Source organism: Lactuca virosa, chromosome 1 (genome assembly GCF_052849685.1).
Source record: "Lactuca virosa cultivar CGN04683 chromosome 1, Lactuca_virosa_CGN04683_v6, whole genome shotgun sequence".
NCBI classification, from domain to species: Eukaryota; Viridiplantae; Streptophyta; class Magnoliopsida; order Asterales; family Asteraceae; genus Lactuca; species Lactuca virosa.
In genome coordinates this window covers 320,608,282-320,629,085 of record NC_136426.1, presented here as the reverse complement: position 1 = coordinate 320,629,085, position 20,804 = coordinate 320,608,282, and positions in this window count along the sequence as shown.

The window sequence follows — 20,804 nt, the reverse complement described above, 5'->3', positions numbered from 1 at the left end:
CCCCGTTAGATGGAATTTCGTCCCGAAATTAGCTTTCTTACAGTACTACTGGGGTTGCGCTCCTTTGATTTGTAGAATACCCACTCGTAGACCTGGAAACTTTGCCCTAGTGTTCATGATAGGATTCGTACTTGGTCCATCTATCACTACCTCGTGTATACAAGTCGTATATAATTAAGATTAGTAAGACGGTCAGATGTGCGACTCTGCCCCAGGTCCACAACCAAACAAGGAACAAGAGATAGGGCGGAAACACACATACTATATCTGCGTAATCATAATGATATACCACCCTCGCGTATACACTTAATGGTGATAGGTGGGCTGTATTCGTCCTTAGTCTCTGTGCTCGAACTTGGTCTGATGTACGAGTGGTATCTCGTGACGGTCTGTGGAACATACGGCGGCAAGGCTTCGGAGGAAAAAGTACCCTTCTCACGAGTACTTCGAGGTTTAGAATACGAAAGACAAAACTGAGGTTTAGGTCGGACTGTCGATACAAATGACGAAGGTTTTGCGAACTTGACGGTCGAGGCGATAGAAACATATGAACTTAGTATGGTGAGGACCACGCCAACTCATGACGAATGGTAGAAACGGACCCTTTACTGAACAATGTTTTGTCCGATTTGAAAGAAACGTCTGTTATACGATGATGTATCCCTAGTGTGTTCGACAATGTACTCCTAGTGTGTTCGACAATGTACTCCTAGTGTGTTCGACAATGTACTCTTTGTAAATGTTCCAGTGCTTTCTGTTTTCCCTTTGATGTTAACACTCCTACGTAACGTACCGCTATGTGCGCATACATACAAATGAAAGTGCTTTGATAACTGGTGATGATATTTTATATCATGATCCTCCTCGGTACCACTACGATCGCCTGTCATATACAAGTTATGAATACTTAAGATGAATAAGACAGTCGACTGAGTAACTACGCCTCAAATCCACAACCAAATAAGGAACATGAATTAAGGCGGAATCACTCACTCTAAGCCTGAAACATCTTAGTTATGCACAACCCTGATGTATATGCTAAGCCATCATAGCTTCTCTAAACAGATCTTTTAGTTCTCTTGAATACTGTGACCTACTTTATTAAGTGAGTTATTATAATTACTTTTAAATGTTATCCCCAAGTTTTATTCTTATATATATAAATTAATTAATTTTTAAAGCAATTACTATTCCGAAAATGTACCGCTGCTCGATGGCGACTCCGAGGTCGATCCTCCTGCGGTGATCATCAGAATGCGTCCATCCGCACCTGAGTTCTTTGTTATCGGGCAGTCCCTCTGGTTGTGTCCAGTCTCACCACAACCATATCAGGCTTGGTTTTCTTCAACTTCGGGGACTTGGGAGATCGGTTGAGCTGGTGCCCTACAGAAACGGACTGTGTGTCCCTTTATGTGGCAGTTCAGACACTGCATTTTACGGCATACTCCGGTGTGGTGGTAGTTGCACTTTCCACACTTCGGGAGGGTTCCAGCGTATCGACTGGCAGGTGCTGGAGCAGCAGGCGTTGTAGAGGCGTACATAGCACTCGCTTGTTGCTCTTGCGGGGGTTCCTGTGTTGTTTACTTCTTATTCCTCTTGTTCCCCGACTTCTGATTATAGTCCTTACCCCTTGATGGCACGGGAACGAGGACTTCTACACCATGGCGGACTCCATGGTCGATGAGTCGCTGGGCCAGGCTTTTGGCGCTATCGAATGTGGCTGGGTTAGAAGACAACACATCTCCTTGGGTCGGAGCAGTCAGACCCCAGATGTATCTTTCTATCTTCTTGCTCTCCGGGGTAACCATCCCGGGGCATAGCGCTGCTAAGTCGCTAAATCTGTCAGTGTAGGCCACTAGGTCTGAGCCGACCATCGTGAGCTCCCATAGTTCTTGTTCCAGTTTCTGCACTTCGCCCCTCGGGCAGTATTCTTCCAGCATCATCTCTTTTAGGTTCTCCCAACCTATTGAGTTAGCCACTGATAGGGTCAGTGACTTAACATGGCTGTTCCACCATGTCAGGGCTCTGCCAGAGAAGGTGCAGGCAACAATCTTCACTTTGCTCCCTTCTGGGCACGAACAGATTTCGAAGACCGAATCTGTTTTCTCGAACCATCGCATCAGAGCGATGACTCCACCATCTACATTAAATGAAATGGGTTTGCAGCTCATGAATTCCTTGTACGAACACTCCCTGGGGTGTCCGTCAGAATCACCGGGGTTGGCTAAGTGGGTACCGCTACCAGATCCGAAGGTACCACTTTCGCCGAAGCGAGCTAGAGCAGCTGCCACTGCGGAGGATATCCCTGCTTGGAGGGCAGCAGTATCGAATTGTGGCGCAGGTAGTGGCGGTTGAGTTGGAGTTATCAGAGTAGTGCGTCTGATTGATCTGCGAGGACGCATCTTTGCTAAAAGAATACAAAGATGAGACGGGAATAAGTCTATAGCAATGGATGAAAGCCGAAAGCTGAAAGACAAGGTTATCCTAGTTCTAAATATATCGGGTCCTGACTTCCACAGGGTTCTGGAAACAATTCATAAAAAGAGTGTATACCTAATAAACTTTATGAATTTGGAATGGCTATCCTCGAATGAATAGTTGTTACTTGAATAAATGTTACCAGTTGCATGTAAGAAAATAATCCTAACACATAATGTGAGCAGTATTTCCACTAACTCATTAAGTTAGACAAGATTATTATTTATTAGTGTGACGCATAAGACGTTTTGGTTACTTCGGTTGATCCCTTCTTGAAATCTTTTCTTGAACTTACTATTGTTCCTCCTTGAGTCTTTTGTTGACTGCTATGAGGAAGTGGTTACATCTATCTGGGTTTTTCGTGCGAGAATGGAAGTATCTAAAGAATCTATGAGGTTAAGTGAAACATTATGGGGTGATCCTTACAGAGTCCTTCTATAATTGCACAATGTATACAAGTTGTATATAATTGAAGATGAGATAGACCTTCGAATAAGTGATCCTACTCCAAAACCACAACCAAACAAGGAACAGGTAGTGAAGCGTAGATCACAAATTCTAAATCTATAAAATCTCAATTATATATAACCTTGGGAGTATACATTGCAAGATTATAGACCTATCCGTAAGGGTCTTTTAAGTTATCACATAAGTTATTTGTATAGTGCCTAAAATAATCCTATAGTATTTTAATGTAATGCACTTGGTATGTTTTAAACTTGTTATCGTCTTATAGTATCATAGAATACTCCTATAGTATTCTAACTTTATGTACTTGATCTCGAATTCTCTTGACTGGAATTTGGTAAGTTTAAAGACTGTTGCAACACTACATCACTCCCAAACACATGTCGGTCACATCTCGAATGAATATAGTTGATCAGGCTATATTGATCCTAGCTGTGATTACATAACTGTCCGGGTTTGACCACAGTGTTCAACATTTAATTACTTTTGTTTTGTTCTTCTTGTGATACTTGTTCTAGTATGTATACATGTATAAGCAAGTATGTATATTTTTATAACTTATTGTTATACCCTTAAAATATATTATTATCCAGAGCACTTAAGCCCCATTACATTTATAGTTGTATATCTTTTATCGGTTGATATACTTAGTTCACTATAAACAATGCTCTGATACCAATCTGTCACACCCCAAAACCGGAACGGCGGAAACGTTCGGGGGTGGAGGACGTCATGTTTAGTATCACAAGACATGCATCATAGTAAGCAACTAATGAACAACCATTTAATTAGAAAGAAAGTGTTTACAATGTGTGTGTTCACAAAACATAGAATACATAAGCAAATAACAAAACAAGACTTGATGCTATTATGCTCCATCTTCTGAATTCCCAGCGCGAGTACATGTCTACTAGTCTCCTGAGAATACAAGTTATTTTGAAAGACTTGATTAACAATTAAGCTGGTGAGTTCATAAGATTTTAGTGATGTAAGTAAGTAGTAAGAAAGTTTGTAGAAAGTTGTAGAAAGTTGTAGTAAGTTGTAGTACGTTCTATTTAGAAAAGTTTGCATGTTCCTCCAGAAAATCCTATATTTCCTGCTTTGATGAAAGATAAGTAAAAATGACTCTACAGTCTTTTCTATGAGTATTAAATGGATACAAGTTATATAAAACCCAGAGTAAACAAACAATGGGTTGTGTTTATCTGCCTTAAGCCCACAACCAAACAAGGAACAGGGAATGAGGCGGAAGGCACACAGTCCATTGGTTGTTTGATCATCGTTGTATGCAACCCTGGCGTATTCAGTTGGTACTCACGGAGTTAACTGTAATAGTTCCTTTATATTTGATGAAAAGATTCTTTAAGAAAACCCTTATTTCTTATTATAAAAATGGTAACCACAGTGGTTACTTCTATAATCACTTAGTTTATACTGGTTATATATAATCTAATATCGAATAGATAGTTAATTGTGTGAATCTGCCCTCAGCCCACAACCAAACAAGGAACAGGAAGTAAGGCGGAAAGCACACATCCAACTACCTATCGGGTATTAATTGTATATAACCATGATGTATAAACTAAGGTATTATAGAGTTAATCACCTAAGATCCTTTAAGTTATATTGGTTTAATAAAATGGATTAAACCCATTACCGGTAAGTTTCTAGTTTTGAATACCAAATGTCCTATTTGAAAAGTATGTTTTGTACTAGAAAGTTGTGTATTGAATTAATGTCCTATGACCTGGCCCATACCTGGTACCCCTTATGATTACTTGGTGTATACGGAATATATATATATATATAGCTAAGATCAAATAAATAATAGGCTGGGTGAATCTGCTCTAAGCCCACAACCAAACATGGAACAGGAAATGAAGCGGAAAGTACACATCCTACTACTTGTCGGATCCGATTAATATATATATATCCCTGAATGCATACACTAAGGAATCATAAAGTTAGCATTATAGGCCCCCTTTCTACTGAATGTACTAGACTCGACTGTTCTGTTTGTCGTTTTGTAAAATGTAAGTTTTCCCTAGCTTATAACTATCTTGACTCGAAAATAGTTTGCATTAACTTTCAAGTGGAACTGTCACAAAATGAAAGTAATGGGAAATTATAAGTACCCAGTTATCTTTTGAACTGACATCCTGACGTACTGATTACCTTAAAACATGTTTGTTTTAGAAGGTCATAATGTGAAGGCTAGTACCCATACTATACGCTCTCCCTGTCAAGAGATTCTGGGAACCAAACGTGACTTCCGCAACCCAGTTGCTAGGCTGTATAATCCACATTAAGGTTATGTGATCATGTATACCCAATATAACCATCACCTTTTGTTTAGAACAATGAGTTAGTGATTCATTGGTATAGTTAGATCATGTAGTTGTCCCATGCTATAGCACCTTATTATGTTTGTTCTGTTATAGAATCTTAGTATGTTCTTGTTATAGTATCTTAGTATGTTCTCGTTATAGTATCTTAGTATCTTCTCTTGTTATAGCATCTTAGTAATCTCTAGTATCTAGCATGAAATGAAGCCCCTAAACTATACCCATTATAGTTTACTAGTATTTTACTTGAACTATTATTGAAAAGACTCATTTTCTACCAAGTTATGCTTGTACTTTAAAAACAGAGTTTTGTTAAACTATAAAGTAACATATCTTTAAAAGAGTTTTTTTTTTGAAGTGTTTTGATCACTTATAAAAGACATAAGCAATCTTTTGAAAGATGTTTATAACAAACATTTACACAATTATCATTATGTTCAACTTGTGTTCCCCCCTTAAAAGCATTTAAAACAGTTTAAAAGATTGATTACGGGGTATGAACTCACCTGATGTGGGTGATTCAAACGAATACGCGCGTAAGGATGAGAAGTTCCACGAATGAACTCCCGGGACACAACGGGTCCTAAATGACATATAATGGCATATATGTGTATGTAATTAGTGTCTAAACACTAATTAAGAAGGGTAACACCCTTATAGACTAGGAAACTCTAAGATTTAAGGGATACAATCACATGTGATTGCATAACTAGGGTGTATGGCCACCCTATTGAGTTTACGGTCCATGTGGCATGACCATAAGAGTTTACGGTCAAGATGGTTTACGGTCCTATGTGTTCACGGTCCTATGGTTTACGGTCTTATGTGTTTACGGTCATCGGGTTTACGGTCCAATGACCTTGCGGTCATGGAGTTTACGGTCTAAGGAGATCCAACCGTAAACTCCTCAATTTTTGCACAAAGATGGTTTTCAAGGCTCTAATCAGGTGTTTTCAACTAGATAACAAGTTAAAGAGGGAGTACTTACGATATAGAGGCTTGAAATGGTGATTAAGGTCCAAGAACACTAGTGTGTGTTCTTGGTGTTCTTGGTGTTTCTTGAAGATCTAAGAAAAGATGATTTCCATAGATGAAATCATGAGATGATACTAGATTAAGAGATGTATCAATAAATCAAAGGAAGAATACTTACGATTTTGGTGATCTAGGATGATGAACTTGATGATACTTGAGAGGATTTGGAAGTTTTTGAGTTTGAAATGGAAGAAATGATCATAATATGTATATATGAGGGAGTTTACGGTCACCCTGACCGGAAACTCATGGGTCCTGACCGTAAACTCCTTTTGAAGAGGTTTACGGTTCGATTGTTGGTTTAGAACGTCAACTGATATGTCCAAACACTTATTCCTTAAGTGTACTAGGCTACAACTCCTCAGAATGACCTTTAACATGGCTAGAACTCATTAGAAATGAGTCCGACACTCAATTGAGTTGACTGACTGAGCTTTCAACGCAAAAATGTTCAGGTTGTCACAGGTGCTAGGGGGTTCACCTAGGCTTTATGGGGCTTAAAATAGGCTAGAGAGAGAAAGAAACTAGAGAGAGAAGTGATTTTGGTGCAGGAAAGTCGGTAGCCTTCGCAAGGTATTTATAGCCGCGAGCCTCGGACGTACGCTGGGCGTAGTCCTTGGCTACACGGGGCGTAGTTCGCCTCGGGCTGCCAGATGGCTGTTGCATTAATGTCTAAGTCCATAACTATATTTGGTATGTACTTGACCCGACCTGGCATGGTCCATTTGGGTTGCACTTCATCGGCACAATTTATATGGATAGTCTTTTGAGAATAGTATATTTATGATTTATATTAATATATTATAAGTTCTAATATATTAATATGGAATCATATTATTTAATTAGTATTAATCAAAAATTAATTTAGAATTAATTAAGTGATCAAAAAGAACTAATTAAATATGGACTCTTATATATATGGAATGGGCCAAGTTCATTTAGGTTGGGCTAAGCTTTCATGGATGGTCCATGGAGCTTTTAACCCATGGATCCTATGTAAATGAAAGGTCATGGGTATTAGGGTTTACATGGATGTAACCCTAATCCTCCATAATATATAAAGGGGTCCTTGGCTCACAAAATTGGCACAAGTGTGTGAAAATAAGAGTGGGCCGATTTTAGTGTGCATACATATTCTCTCAAGTTCTTCCAAGGTGTTTTGGTGATTTGTGATTCCCTTTGAGGCTTCCACACTATTGGGGCTAAGCTCTTAAAGCTTGAAGACATCAAGCTACATCAAAAGGTATGTCATCTAACTAGAACTTTGTAGTATAGGTGCTTCATAATATGCTAGTTAGGATGAAACCTTGGAATAGTTAATATTTGCATGTATAATAGAGAAAACATAGATCCAAGGTTTATAGGGTTGCATGTACACCATAGGAGTGTTAGAATGCTCAAAACCCAACAGTGGTATCAGAGCCATGGGTTGTTTTCTGTTATATTGATGCAAATGTTTTATTTTCAAGTTGGAAAAAAAAGGAAAAAAAAACATGACGTTTGTCAAATTTTAAGATAATTACTTGTTTTGTGAAAAACGAATTATTTGTAAAATTTGAATCATTTGTTATATGAGTTGAATTAGGTCAAATTTAGTAAAAGATAAAATGATATGATTATTTTATTAGTTTTAAAAGTTTGATCTAAATGTTTTAAGGAGTTACAAATTTTGTCATAAAATTTTGGAGCTCAAAAGATTTTTTTAAAGTTGTGATCTTAAGGGTTTTTGAAACTTCCATAAGTTATGGATATGAAAGTTTTTTTTTTAAAAAAAAAATTTGATTCAAAGTTTTTATGGAGTTACAAAATTTGGTGTTAATGTTTTAAAGAATTCCATAACTTGTTCTTAAGTTATGGAACATGGAAAGTTTCATCATAAAACACCATTAATTCCATAAGTTATGGAATCCAAAGGTTTTCAAGAATTACAAAACTTGCCCTCAAGTTTTGGAATTTGAGAAAAGTTTTTTATGGAAAAAAGAATTGAATTCTAAAACTCTTGGGTTCATAACTTAAACAATTAATTAAATGGTTTTAATTTTGAGTTTAATAATTGGAATTATGATGTTTTGTTGAATAGTTCAAATTAACTCTTATGGACTTTATTAATAGTTAATTAAAGCGTTTAATTAAAAGAGTATTATTATATCCATAAATATATGGTTTGAGTTTAATTAAATTAAAAGTCTAGTTTAATTAATAGATTAAACCATAAAGTATTTTAAATGTCTAAAATACACCCTTATACTATTAATATATTATATGTATAAGAGCAAGTCGTCTTACCATTAGTAGGCCTCATTCACGAAGCCGGTCTATAAGGGGGGGGTATAAGGTTGTTGCCTATAAAATGGCAGCTTAATGGGTGTCCACTCTCACCCACCGCTTCCTTGACTGGTGGAGGGTCGTTAGCCGAACAGGTAGGACAAAGACTATAGTTCTCCCTTCATTAAAATTATTAATGATAAATACTAAGTAACTAAACCTTTTATTAATTCCCAATCTTAGTTACTTAGGAAAATGTGAATAAGGTGCTAATCCATGAAATTACACTTTGCACTTTGTTTAAACCGTTAGTGGAGCGTGTGTGGTTAACCGGCACACTAACCTGGATTTAACAAAGTAGCAAAGGGTAACTTAATATTTATCATAGTATCGGTGGAGCTCGTGTGGTTAACCGGCACATCGATTGAGGGGTAAATATTAAGGGTACCAAGTATATTTGCATGGTTACTTCACACCTTGTTTTCTGATCCTCGGCATCCTAGTCACAAAACCTGAAGGGCACACTCGAGATTGAAACATGCCATTGAAAAGTTCAATGAATCTCAAAAGATCTAGGAGTTTCAAATCCAAGTAAAAAACCTAATTAAATTATTTCGTTTTTCATGGTGGAAATTGGTAAATCGTCATTTACCTACCTTCAACTATATTATAACTCGGATTACAACATCCCTCTTCCAGTTATAAATAGGTTGTTGGATCCTAGCCTTAATATTTCATATTGGGTGTTATATTAAGGACTTTAGATCAACTATCTTGAATATCTCCCAAAAGATGTCGAGTTCAGACATCTATGATCTTCCCAAATCTCTTGGAACTTTACTTCCTCCACCTCCTCCAATTATTCTCCCTAACCCACAAGTTCAAGGTCACTCAAGCCCTAATGGCAAGCAAGGTCTATGTGTGATCACATCTTAGAGATTAAGTCACATATTGACAAGCTGGGAGAGTTGGGTTTCAAAGTCTTGAGAAAGTTGGATGTTCAATCACTTTCTAAGTCACATAGTGAGTTCCTTTGGGACTACTATGATACAGACTATGACATGAACCTTAATGATCATATCTATTTGCTTGGTGCTGCTGAATCAACAATGATTTGGAACGATAGTGAAGCAAATTTGATTAGAAGATCAACTTCCCAAAAACTTTATGGACAGTGACAATGGTGACACTGGAAATCCAGAAAAAGCATTCTCTTCCTAATGGAAAGGCATTGGCCATAGTCAACCCGGTTGACCAAATGGTAAAGAGAAAGGCTAAGTCTGAGATAGTCCCATTACCAAAGGGTCCATATGTTTATTTTGCCAAAAGAAGGGGCGTTGATTGCAAAGCTGCCAAATTTACCTAAGGATGTTAAGTCAATAAGTTTGACTCTACATCAGGTAGAGCCCATTATCTAACTCTGTTAAGTTCTATTCTGAGATCCTCATTACATGATGTGACTGGTTCACATGTTGATGTTTTAAGAATCAAAGAATAGAGAGAAATCTTAAAGGAAGTATATGCTGATTCTGATCGCGAAGGTGGATTTCGATCGCATCAGAATTTTGAGCAGTTGCTTAAGAAGTTATGATATATTGCTAAGGAATAGATAACAACAATTTTCCATGTGGATTGTAAGGATAAGTTTTTCCGCAAAGTTTTAAAATAAAAGAAAATTGTTTAATTTTGTTTATTTGAAGTATCCTTACAATGACATTTGTGGAAAATTGTTGCTTATATGATTCCACTGACAACAATATTGGAAAATGGATTTGATTCTTTCATTTGTGGTAGTGTCTAAATTTACCAAATCAGGAAAGTTCCTCATCACCCAAGTTTCAATTGAACCGAAACTTGGAATCATGCAAGTTGAATAGTATGATGAATGAGAACTTTCAAGCATTGGAAAATCAAGACTAATTACTTGTTCACATGGATGTGTGAGTCAAGTGAAGGACTAAAGGGATCGAGTACACATTCTTGTGCACTGGTCATGTCCACCACAAAGCTCGTTAAGACTATTTGATTTACTAAATTTTAGTAAATATGGTTATACTTACAAGTTCAAGTATAATTCTGAAACATTGGAAAAGTCTCAATGTATGGCAGAACGAATGGGAAGAATCAAATTAGGCAGAAAGATAAAAGTTTCTCAAATCTGAAAAGATGGGAGAGTACTTTAGTATCATGTTTGTGATCATCTTAATGATTTAGAAATCATATCACAATTAGTCCTCTAAAGGTCATCTTAGTGCATTCTTATGACTAAGAAGAGGAGTCATGAATTGTTGAAATGGTTAGATCAGGAAGATGAGTCATACTTCATTCCAAAACAATTCTTAGAGTCATACTCCAAGATTGTAACTTGAGTGGCATATCTTAAAGAAAGGTTTAAAACACTTGTCAAATGTAAGAGTAAAAGTGTCCTACTCTTGTACATTTGAAATTGGTAAGTTGTGATGTTTTGGATAAAACAAAGACCAACTAAGGCCAATTGTGTGAAGTGTTTGTCTTGATAAAGAATCCGCACTATCTCTTGAATATTTGGCAAGATAGTCTTATATGTCAAGAGGATAGTGGGAGTCTTAAAGATCCTAAAAAGAATTTCAAGAACTAATCAAGAATAAAACCTGAGGTTCTTCACTAGCACACGACTTGAGGTTTATAACCTATCGTGTTGACATATTCTGTGCCCATTCCAGTTAAAGTTGGCTTTGCATAGGAGTTCTGAAAGTTCTCAATTGGTTGCATAACAACTTGGAAGCAATGGCAGGCCCTATACTGCCAGGTGGCCAGAAGTTAAGATTGCATAAGTTCAGTCCATATGAGTTTGGATTTGTCATTATCATTGTCTTGTGAGTATGGTTTTGACGATTCACATGGATAAGAACACATACACCATAAAATCTAAGGGTCATAAGGTTTCTCTCCGATTCATGAAAATGATGGTGAGGAAACACTTCCACCAAGTAGATTTGAAGCAGATGGCAAAAGGTCTAAACAATTGAGACTATGATTACGACATCCCTTTTCATAGTTCTGAAATTGTTTAGACACACATGCTGATGGGTTTTGAGCATTCTAACACTCCTATGGTGTACATGAAACCCTAGAAACCTTGGATCTATGTTTGACTATGATACATGCAAATAATTATTTTTCCAAGGTTCTTATCCTATCTAGCATGGCATGGGGAACTTGAATCAAATAAAGCTAGTATAATTACTTACCTTGTAGTTGTAGTTGATTGCTTGGAGTTTTAGAGCCTAGCACCAATAGTGTGGATGCCTCAAATGGAAATCACAAATCACCACAAACTTGGAACTTTGAGAGAATAGTAATCACCTTCTTAAAATCGGCCCTCTTACTTTACTCACCACAACTCGTGTGATTTCAAGAACCAAAGCCTCCTTTATATAGTGTGGTGGATTAGGGTTACATTCATGTAAACCCTAATACCCATGTCTTTTTATTTCCATGAGATCCATGGGTTAAAGCTCCATGGAGTATCCATGGACTTTCCATGCAAGCCTAGCCCATTCCAAATAAGCATTAGCCCACACTATATAAATACAAGAGCGCATATTTAATTAGTCATACTTTTGATCTCTAAATTAATTCTAGATTAATTATAGATGAATACTAATTAAATAATATGATTTTATATTAATATATTAGGACTTATAATATATTAATAAATCATAACTTATACTATTCTCAATCGATTATCCATAAATTGTTCGGGTGAAGTGCAACCCAAATGGACCATGCTGGGTCGGGTAAAGTACATACCAAATATAGTTATGGACTTAGACACTATATCCAGCAGTCTCCCACTTGGATAAGTCTAATAACTATAGTTGCAAGTATGACTTCAGGAACCGACCAGCAATCATAGCTCTTTAAAATCTGTTGAACTATGAAGCGCCATTTTAGATAAGTGATCATATAATCCTCTGTTCTAGATCTCAGCCGGATAAATACATGGAACATGGTCTTGCTTATTGTCCATCATTTGTTTCCCGATTTCCGATTTGTTTGACATAGAACTTAACTGAACACATCAATTTAGTTCTGACCGGGCCCGGTACATAGGTCAAAACAAAATCGTCGAGGGGCCCAAATATCGCTTCTAATTCTAGAAGGAACAGATAAACTTCGACTCGTATGTTTGCTCTACTACTTGTTGAATTACACACAAAAGCACAGTTTATAACATCGAGTTACCAATGCGTTTTCATGCAATCAATGCATAACCAACTCATAGGCAACAAATCATATCTCTAGGTTTGAAGACTTATATGATATTACCGTCTCACGATCACTCGAGATAAATTCCATGAAGTGATACAAGTGAGCGTGGGTTGAATCCAATACTCAGAACTTATGAGAATTCATGAGTGTTGTAGCCCCGTTTTGTCTAACATCTTAGACCTCTACAAGCCAACCCATGACAGTCTTGATTCATATCTACTTCCAACATATGACCGACTGTGGAGAGTTTGAATAATATGATATAAACCATAACATAATTATTCTGGAAGTCAAAACATGCAAAAAGAAATAATAGTAAACGATTGACAAGAGATAGTAACACTTTACTCATAAATAACAGCTTTTATTTATCATCAAATGTCAATTACATTTTACAAATTTCAAGATTATCTAACTACTAAAACTAATATCATCCTTCAGCCCTATGCTCCGAGCATGCTGGAGATGTTTAACCCGAGTCAGTCCCTTCGTGAGGGGATCTGCTGGATTCTCATCCGATGATACCCTCTTTGCCACGAGGATTCCTTCTTCTATTCGATGTCTGATGAAGTGATATTTTCTGTCAATGTGTCTGGATCTCCCATGATCTCTTGGTTCCTTGGCTAAGGCAACCGCACTATTGCTGTCACAGAAAATCTCCATTGGCTCCTTTATAGCTGGTACAACTCCAAGGTCTCTGATGAAGTTCTTTAGCCATATAGCCTCCTTTGCTGCCTCGCTTGCTGCTATATACTCTGATTCACAAGTGGAATCAGCCACTGTCTCCTACTTGGAACTTTTCCAAGTAATTGCCCCTCCGTTTAGAATAAAGACCCAGCCCGACTGAGAGCGGAAATTATCCCTGTCAGTCTGAAAGCTAGCATCACTGTACCCTACAACTCTCAAGTCCTCACTTCCACCGAGGGTAAGGACCCAGTCCTTAGTCCTCCGTAGGTACTTGAGGATATTCTTTACTGCAGTCCAGTATGCGTTGCCAAGGTTCCCCTGATACCTGCTAACCATGCTCAAAGCAAAGGCTACATCAGGTCGAGTACACGTCATAGCATACATGATCGATCCTACAGCTGAAGCATAAGGTATTCGACTCATTTCTGCTATCTCAGCCTCAGTACTAGGGCTTTGTGTCTTACTCAATCTGGCGTTACTCCGGATGGGTAACTTTCCTTTCTTGGAGTTATGCATGTTGAACCTTTTCAACACTTTGTCCACATAGGTGCTTTGACTAAGTCCAATTAGTCTTTTACTCCTGTTTCTCAAAATCCTTATCCCTAGGATATAGGCAGCTTCTCCAAGGTCCTTCATAGAGAAACACTTCCCAAGCCAGGATTTTACTTCCTGCAGGGTTGGGATGTCATTTCCTATGAGTAGTATGTCATCCACATACAGTACCAAAAAGCTGACTATACTCCCACTAGCCTTGATATAGACACAAGATTCATCTTCACTCCTTGAAAAGCCAAATTCTTTGACTTTCTCATCAAAGCAAAGATTCCATCTGCGAGGTGCCTGTTTTAATCCATAAATGGATTTCTCGAGCTTACACACTCTACTGGGGTACTCTGTACTGACAAAACCCTCTGGCTGAACCATGTAAACATCTTCAGCCAACTTTCCATTAAGGAAAGCGGTTTTGACATCCATTTGCCATATTTCATAATCATGAAATGCAGCAATGGCTAACAGAACCCTAATAGACTTAATCTTGGCCACTGGTGAAAAGGTCTTATCATAATCAACTCCCGGAGTTTGAGAATAACCCTTTGCAACCAGTCGTTCCTTATAAGTGTGTACATTACCATCCATGTCGGTCTTCTTCTTGAAGATCCATTTGCACCCAACTATCTTACGATCAGGTACATTGTCAACCAAGTTCCAAACTTGATTGTCATACATGGACTATATCTCGCTATCCATAGCCTCTTTCCATTTAGCAGCCTCAGGGCCTGTCATGGCTTCCGTGTAGCTGTTAGGCTCATCCAGATTTACCAGTGTGTTATCACTGATAAGTGTCTGATCTTCTGCAGTAATATGAAAACCATAATAATGCTCAGGTGCATTCCTAACTCTGGTGGAACGCCTTAGAGGTATAGATTCTTCAGTCGGCTCAACAGGAGTTTCCCCCTCAGGTTGAGGGCTAGGGTTTGAGGTTCCTTCACCACTTGACGCTTGAATTTTCTCAAGGTCAATTTGCCTCCCACTGTCTCCTTGGCTCATGAATTCTCTCTCTCTCGAAAGAATCCTCTTCTTGCTACAAAGACCACATTATCACTGGGTCTGTAGAAGATGTAACCAAAGGATTTTTGTGGGTAGCCGATGAAAATACACCTTTCGCTTCAGGGTTCGAGCTTATCGTGAGTCTCGCGTCTCACGAAAGCCTCGCAACCCCAAATCTTGATGTGGTCTAGATTAGGAACTTTTCCAGTCCACAACTCGTGAGGTGTTTTGGCAACCTTCTTTGTAGGGACTAGATTAAGGATATGGGCGGCAGTCTCTAAGGCATACCCCCAAAATGAGATTGGTAGCGAAGCTCGACTCATAATGGAACGAACCATGTCCAACAAGGTCCGATTGCACCTCTCAGCTACACCATTCAACTGTGGTGTCCTAGGAGGTGTCAATTGTGAGACAATCCCACATTCCTTAAGATGGTCAAGGAACTCAGTACTAAGATACTCACCACCACGATCGGATCGAAGCATCTTAATGTTCCTGCCCAACTGATTCTCCACTTCTTGCTTAAACTCTATGAATTTCTCAAAGGTTTCTGACTTATGCTTGATTAAGTAGACATATCCATATCTACTAAAATCATCAGTAAAAGTCACATAGAACCGATTAGCATCTCTTGTGGCGGTTCTGAAGGGTCCATGAGGTCCAACAAACCTTCACCCCTAGCACAAGTGCCAGTAAAAGGTGACTTTGTCATTTTACCAAGCAAACAAGATTCACAACTATCATCTGACTTTAGGTCAAATGACTCCAAGACTCCATCCTTTTGGAGTTGGCCTATGCGTTTCTTGCTTACATGTCCAAGACGACAATGCCATAAGGATGCTTTATCTAAGCTAGTGGAAGAGTTAATACACAATACATTATTTCCTAGATTATCTACAACATATACAGTTTCATACACGCCATCACAAGGTAATGCTTTAAAATAAAGAACATTATTAAAGAAAGCATCAATACTACCATTATTATTATCAAAATAAAAGGTAAAACCTTGTTTATACAATGCATGAAAGGAAATAACATTTCTTGCCATTTCTGGTGAATAATAACATTTATTCAAATCTAATGTAAACCCACTATTTAGCACTAAGGAATAAACTCCTATCTTGGTGACAGGTGAAGCTTTCCTGTTTCCCATGATCAAGTTTATCTTTCCCTGCTCCACATTCTCACTTCTTTTTAGTCCCTGCAAATCACAACATATGTGAATACCACAACCTGTATCAAGGACCCAAGACTTAGAATGAGGTGAGTTATTAGACAATATAGTGTATATACCTGCATGGTTGGGTTTTGCTTTCCCATCCTTCAAATCTTGCTGGTACTTTGGGCAGTTTCACTTCCAGTGCGACTTTTCATGGCAATAGAAGCATTCAGCCTCATTAGGGTTAGCAGCAGGAGTGACAAAACCTTTCTTGGTTTTGCTTGAAGAGGAGCCTTCAAGGGTCTTACCCTTGCTACCTTTAGAAGGGTTCTTTCTCTTCTTCCCTTTGCCATGCCCGATTGCCAAGACATTGGCCGCAGTTGGAGTAGGAGTAGGAGTAGTAACAACCGACTTACCCTTTAGACCACTTTCGGCGGTCTTCAAGAGTCCTTGAAGTTTGCTGAGGGTAACTTCTTCCTTGTTCATGTGATATGTCATGCAGAATTGATCATAACACGATGGCAAGGAGTGCAAAATGATGTCTATTGCTAACTCCTCAGGGAATTTCACATTCAGCTTCAGTAAACGGTCCACATACCTTTGCATTTTCTGCATGTGGCCCGTGATGGGTTCACCATCCTTCATTCGGGTTGTTATCATGGACGAGATTATTCATATCGCTCTTGACGAGCATTTTGATGGTAGCGGTCCATCAAGTCCTGGTGCATCTCAAAAGGATAATAGTCCTCATAGGACTTTTGGAGGTCGGCTGTCATGGTGGCCATCATGATGCATGCCACTTTTGTAGCATCTCTTTCATGTACCTCATATTCAGCAAGCTCTTCAGGAGTAGCAGTTGGCTCGGGTACCTTCAGCTCCTTGTCGAGAACATATTCTTTGTTCTCATACCGAGTGACCATCCTGATGTTTCTGATCCAATCTGTAAAGTTGGACCCATCAAAGATGACTCTCCCACAAAGATTCATGAGAGAGAATGAGCTAGTAGGGTTTGAGCCATAAGCATTGTTATTGGAAGACATCTGAAAAGAAGAGGGAATATATTAGATTAGATATAAAGATAGTCCTTAACAAAACACCCAAATGTAATATTATGGCTAGGACCCAACACAATATTTTATAACTTAGAAGAGGGATGCCGTAATCTAAGCTATAAGATATTTGAAGGTAGGTGAATGACGATTCACCAATTTCCACCATGAAAAATGAAATATTTAATTAGGTTTTAATTGGTTTAGAAACTCCTAGATTCTTTGAGATTCATTGAACTTTCTTCAATGGCATGTTTCAATCTCGAGTGTGCCCTTCAATTTTTGTGACTGGGATGCCGAGGATCACAAAACAAGGTGTGAAGTAACCATGCAAATTACTTGGTACCCTTAATGTATTACCCCTCAATCGATGTGCCGGTTAACCACACACGCTCCATCAATACTATGATAAACATTAAGTCACCCTTTACCTACCTTGTTAAGTTCAAGTTAGTGTGCCGGTTAACCACACAAGCTCCACTAACGACTTAAACAAAGTGTAAAGTGTAATTTCATGGATTAGCACCTTATTCACATTTTCCTAAAATAACTAAGATTGGGAATTCAATAAAGTTTAGTTACTTTAGTATTATCATTATACTTTTAATGAGAATTTATAAGTCCTTGTCCTACCCGTTCGGCTAACGACCCTCCACCGATCAAGGAAGCGGTGGGTGAGAGTGGACACCCATTAAGTTGCCATTTTATAGGCAACAACCTTATACCCCCCTTATAGACCGGCTTCGTGAATGAGGCGTACTAGCGGTAAGACAACTTGATCTTATACATATATAAATATTATTAAACTTATAATATTATAAAGTATAAGGGTTGAATTTTAACTTTTAAAATTCTAGGGGTTGGAACTAAAGTTTTTAATATGACTTTACAAGTTCCAAAACTTGAGGGCAAGTTTTGTAAACTTTCAAAACTTTTCATTTCTCATAACTTATGAGTTAATGGTTATTAAAAATGAAGACTCTTCATTTTTTGTAACCTATGTGTTCTTTTAATGGTAATTTATAAATGTGACTTTTGGTTATCCATAACTTAAGAACTAGTTATGGACTCCATTAAAACACATAAAGATCAAGAATTAATCTAATCAATTATTAGCACATAATTTCTATGATCTTCTAAACTCATATGTTTATGAATGTTCATATCAAAAATTTCAAGAATCGTAAGTACATATACAAAACTTGAAATTTTGATACGAGCTTTTGAACAAAACTTCGATTTTCAATTTTTTTTTTTGCATCAAGTATCAAATAAACAAACCTGGCTCTGATACCACTGATGGGTTTTGAGCATTCTAACACTCCTATGGTGTAAATGCAACCCTAGAAACCTTGGATCTATGTTTGACTATGATACATGCAAATAATTATTTTTCCAAGGTTCTTATCCTATCTAGCATGGCATGGGGAACTTGAATCAAATAAAGCTAGTAGAATTACTTACCTTGTAGTTGTAGTTGATTGCTTGGAGTTTTAGAGCCTAGCACCAATAGTGTGGATGCCTCAAATGGAAATCACAAATCACCACAAACTTGGAACTTTGAGAGAATAGTAATCACCTTCTTGAAATCGGCCCTCTTACTTTACTCACCACAACTCGTGTGATTTCAAGAACCAAAGCCTCCTTTATATAGTGTGGTGGATTAGGGTTACATTCATGTAAACCCTAATACCCATGTCTTTTCATTTCCATGAGATCCATGGGTTAAAGCTCCATGGAGTATCCATGGACTTTCCATGCAAGCCTAGCCCATTCCAAATAAGCATTAGCCCACACTATATAAATACAAGAGCCCATATTTAATTAGTCATACTTTTGATCTCTAAATTAATTCTAGATTAATTATAGATGAATACTAATTAAATAATATGATTTTATATTAATATATTAGGACTTATAATATATTAATAAATCATAACTTATACTATTCTCAAACGATTATCCATAAATTGTTCGGGTGAAGTGCAACCCAAATGGACCATGTCGGGTCGGGTCAAGTACATACCAAATATAGTTATGGACTTAGACACTATATCCAACACATGCATGCTATCTAAGGAAAGGTGTATGATTTTGATAAAGTTTTATCAAAGCATCTCGTATCAGAAATCTGAACTTTGGTAAGAAAGTCAATAAAGTATTGATTTCTAGAAGTCCAGCTGATTTCTGAGTACATGTCAAAGCTAGTGGGAGCATAAGTGTTATGCTAATAATCATCATGTTAGTGGGAGCATGATAATTATTGTTAGTGTTGCAAGTTAGCAATGTTAATTATAGAAAACAAAAGTTTCAATTCGTGAGGCTGCAGGGATTGAAAAAGTTGTTTTGCTATAATTAAGGGAGAGGATATACTTCATTTCAGTTCTAAAGGCTTAGATTGAGACCTTAATCATCTCTAGTCAAGAATATATATATGAATTTCATGTTGGATTGGTTCAACTTAAGGAAATTCTATATATTGCGTTCTCAAAATTCGATTATGATTACGGCATCCCTCTTCATAGTCAAATTTTGAAAACATGGCAAATAAAAATATTGTAGCAAAAGACTGGTCTAGAATCATGTCTTTATGTGAGACATCATGAATCGTGTACCATTTGCTTTGGGTACAGGATCGATTGCATGTCCTATAATATTTGTCATTTCTAAATTTTTCCAAATGCCCAGAGGCATTAAGAAGGGAAAAGGTCTAGAATTGGATATGACTAAAATGATTAAGCAATTGTCGAGGACAATCTGAGGTTTACCAAAGATTGGTTGCTCAGGGACAGTTGGAAGTATAGTGCTAATTTTGGAAGGACCATATTGACATATTCTGAAAAGAGGCATCTCTTGTTCAGAAGTGATAGTAAAAATGAGAATATGGAGTTGTCTCCATAGGTGGAAGTTATATGTGTAAGATTAGAAAACTTAATGCAAGAAGCATGTCCAAAGCAATGTACTTTGAATATGAGACTTAGTTTCCATGGAGTTGATCTCCATTAGAATACCTTATAATGGTTGTAGACAAGTCTTTGTGACTTTGTACATATTCATTACAGGAGGGTCAGTACATATAAGTTTAAAATCTAAACAGATTTCGATAAATGATAGGAATTTAAAATTCTCACATTTTTCGATAAGGATTTGGGAGTGTAAAATTAGAATCATTGATATTATGTTCAATTGGTTTATTTCACAAAGTAAGGATCATAGAAATACATAGAGTGCATACTTGGTGTATGTCAAAGCTATTGTTTAGAAATACATAGTGTACATGCTTGGAGCATGGGACAACTAGTGTTTTTAATTCAGGTATAAAGTTGATAAAACCGAAACAATGAAATAATGAGTAATCAGTATGGTGATAAATAAAAGTGGTCTATTTATATTCATAGGGTTTGATACCATATTTGATTCATTTATTCTTGTGTTTCATTTTGCATGTTTTGACTTCCAGAATAAACTAGGTCATTCTTCCTGAATGACTAAGTTATTCAAACTATCCACAGT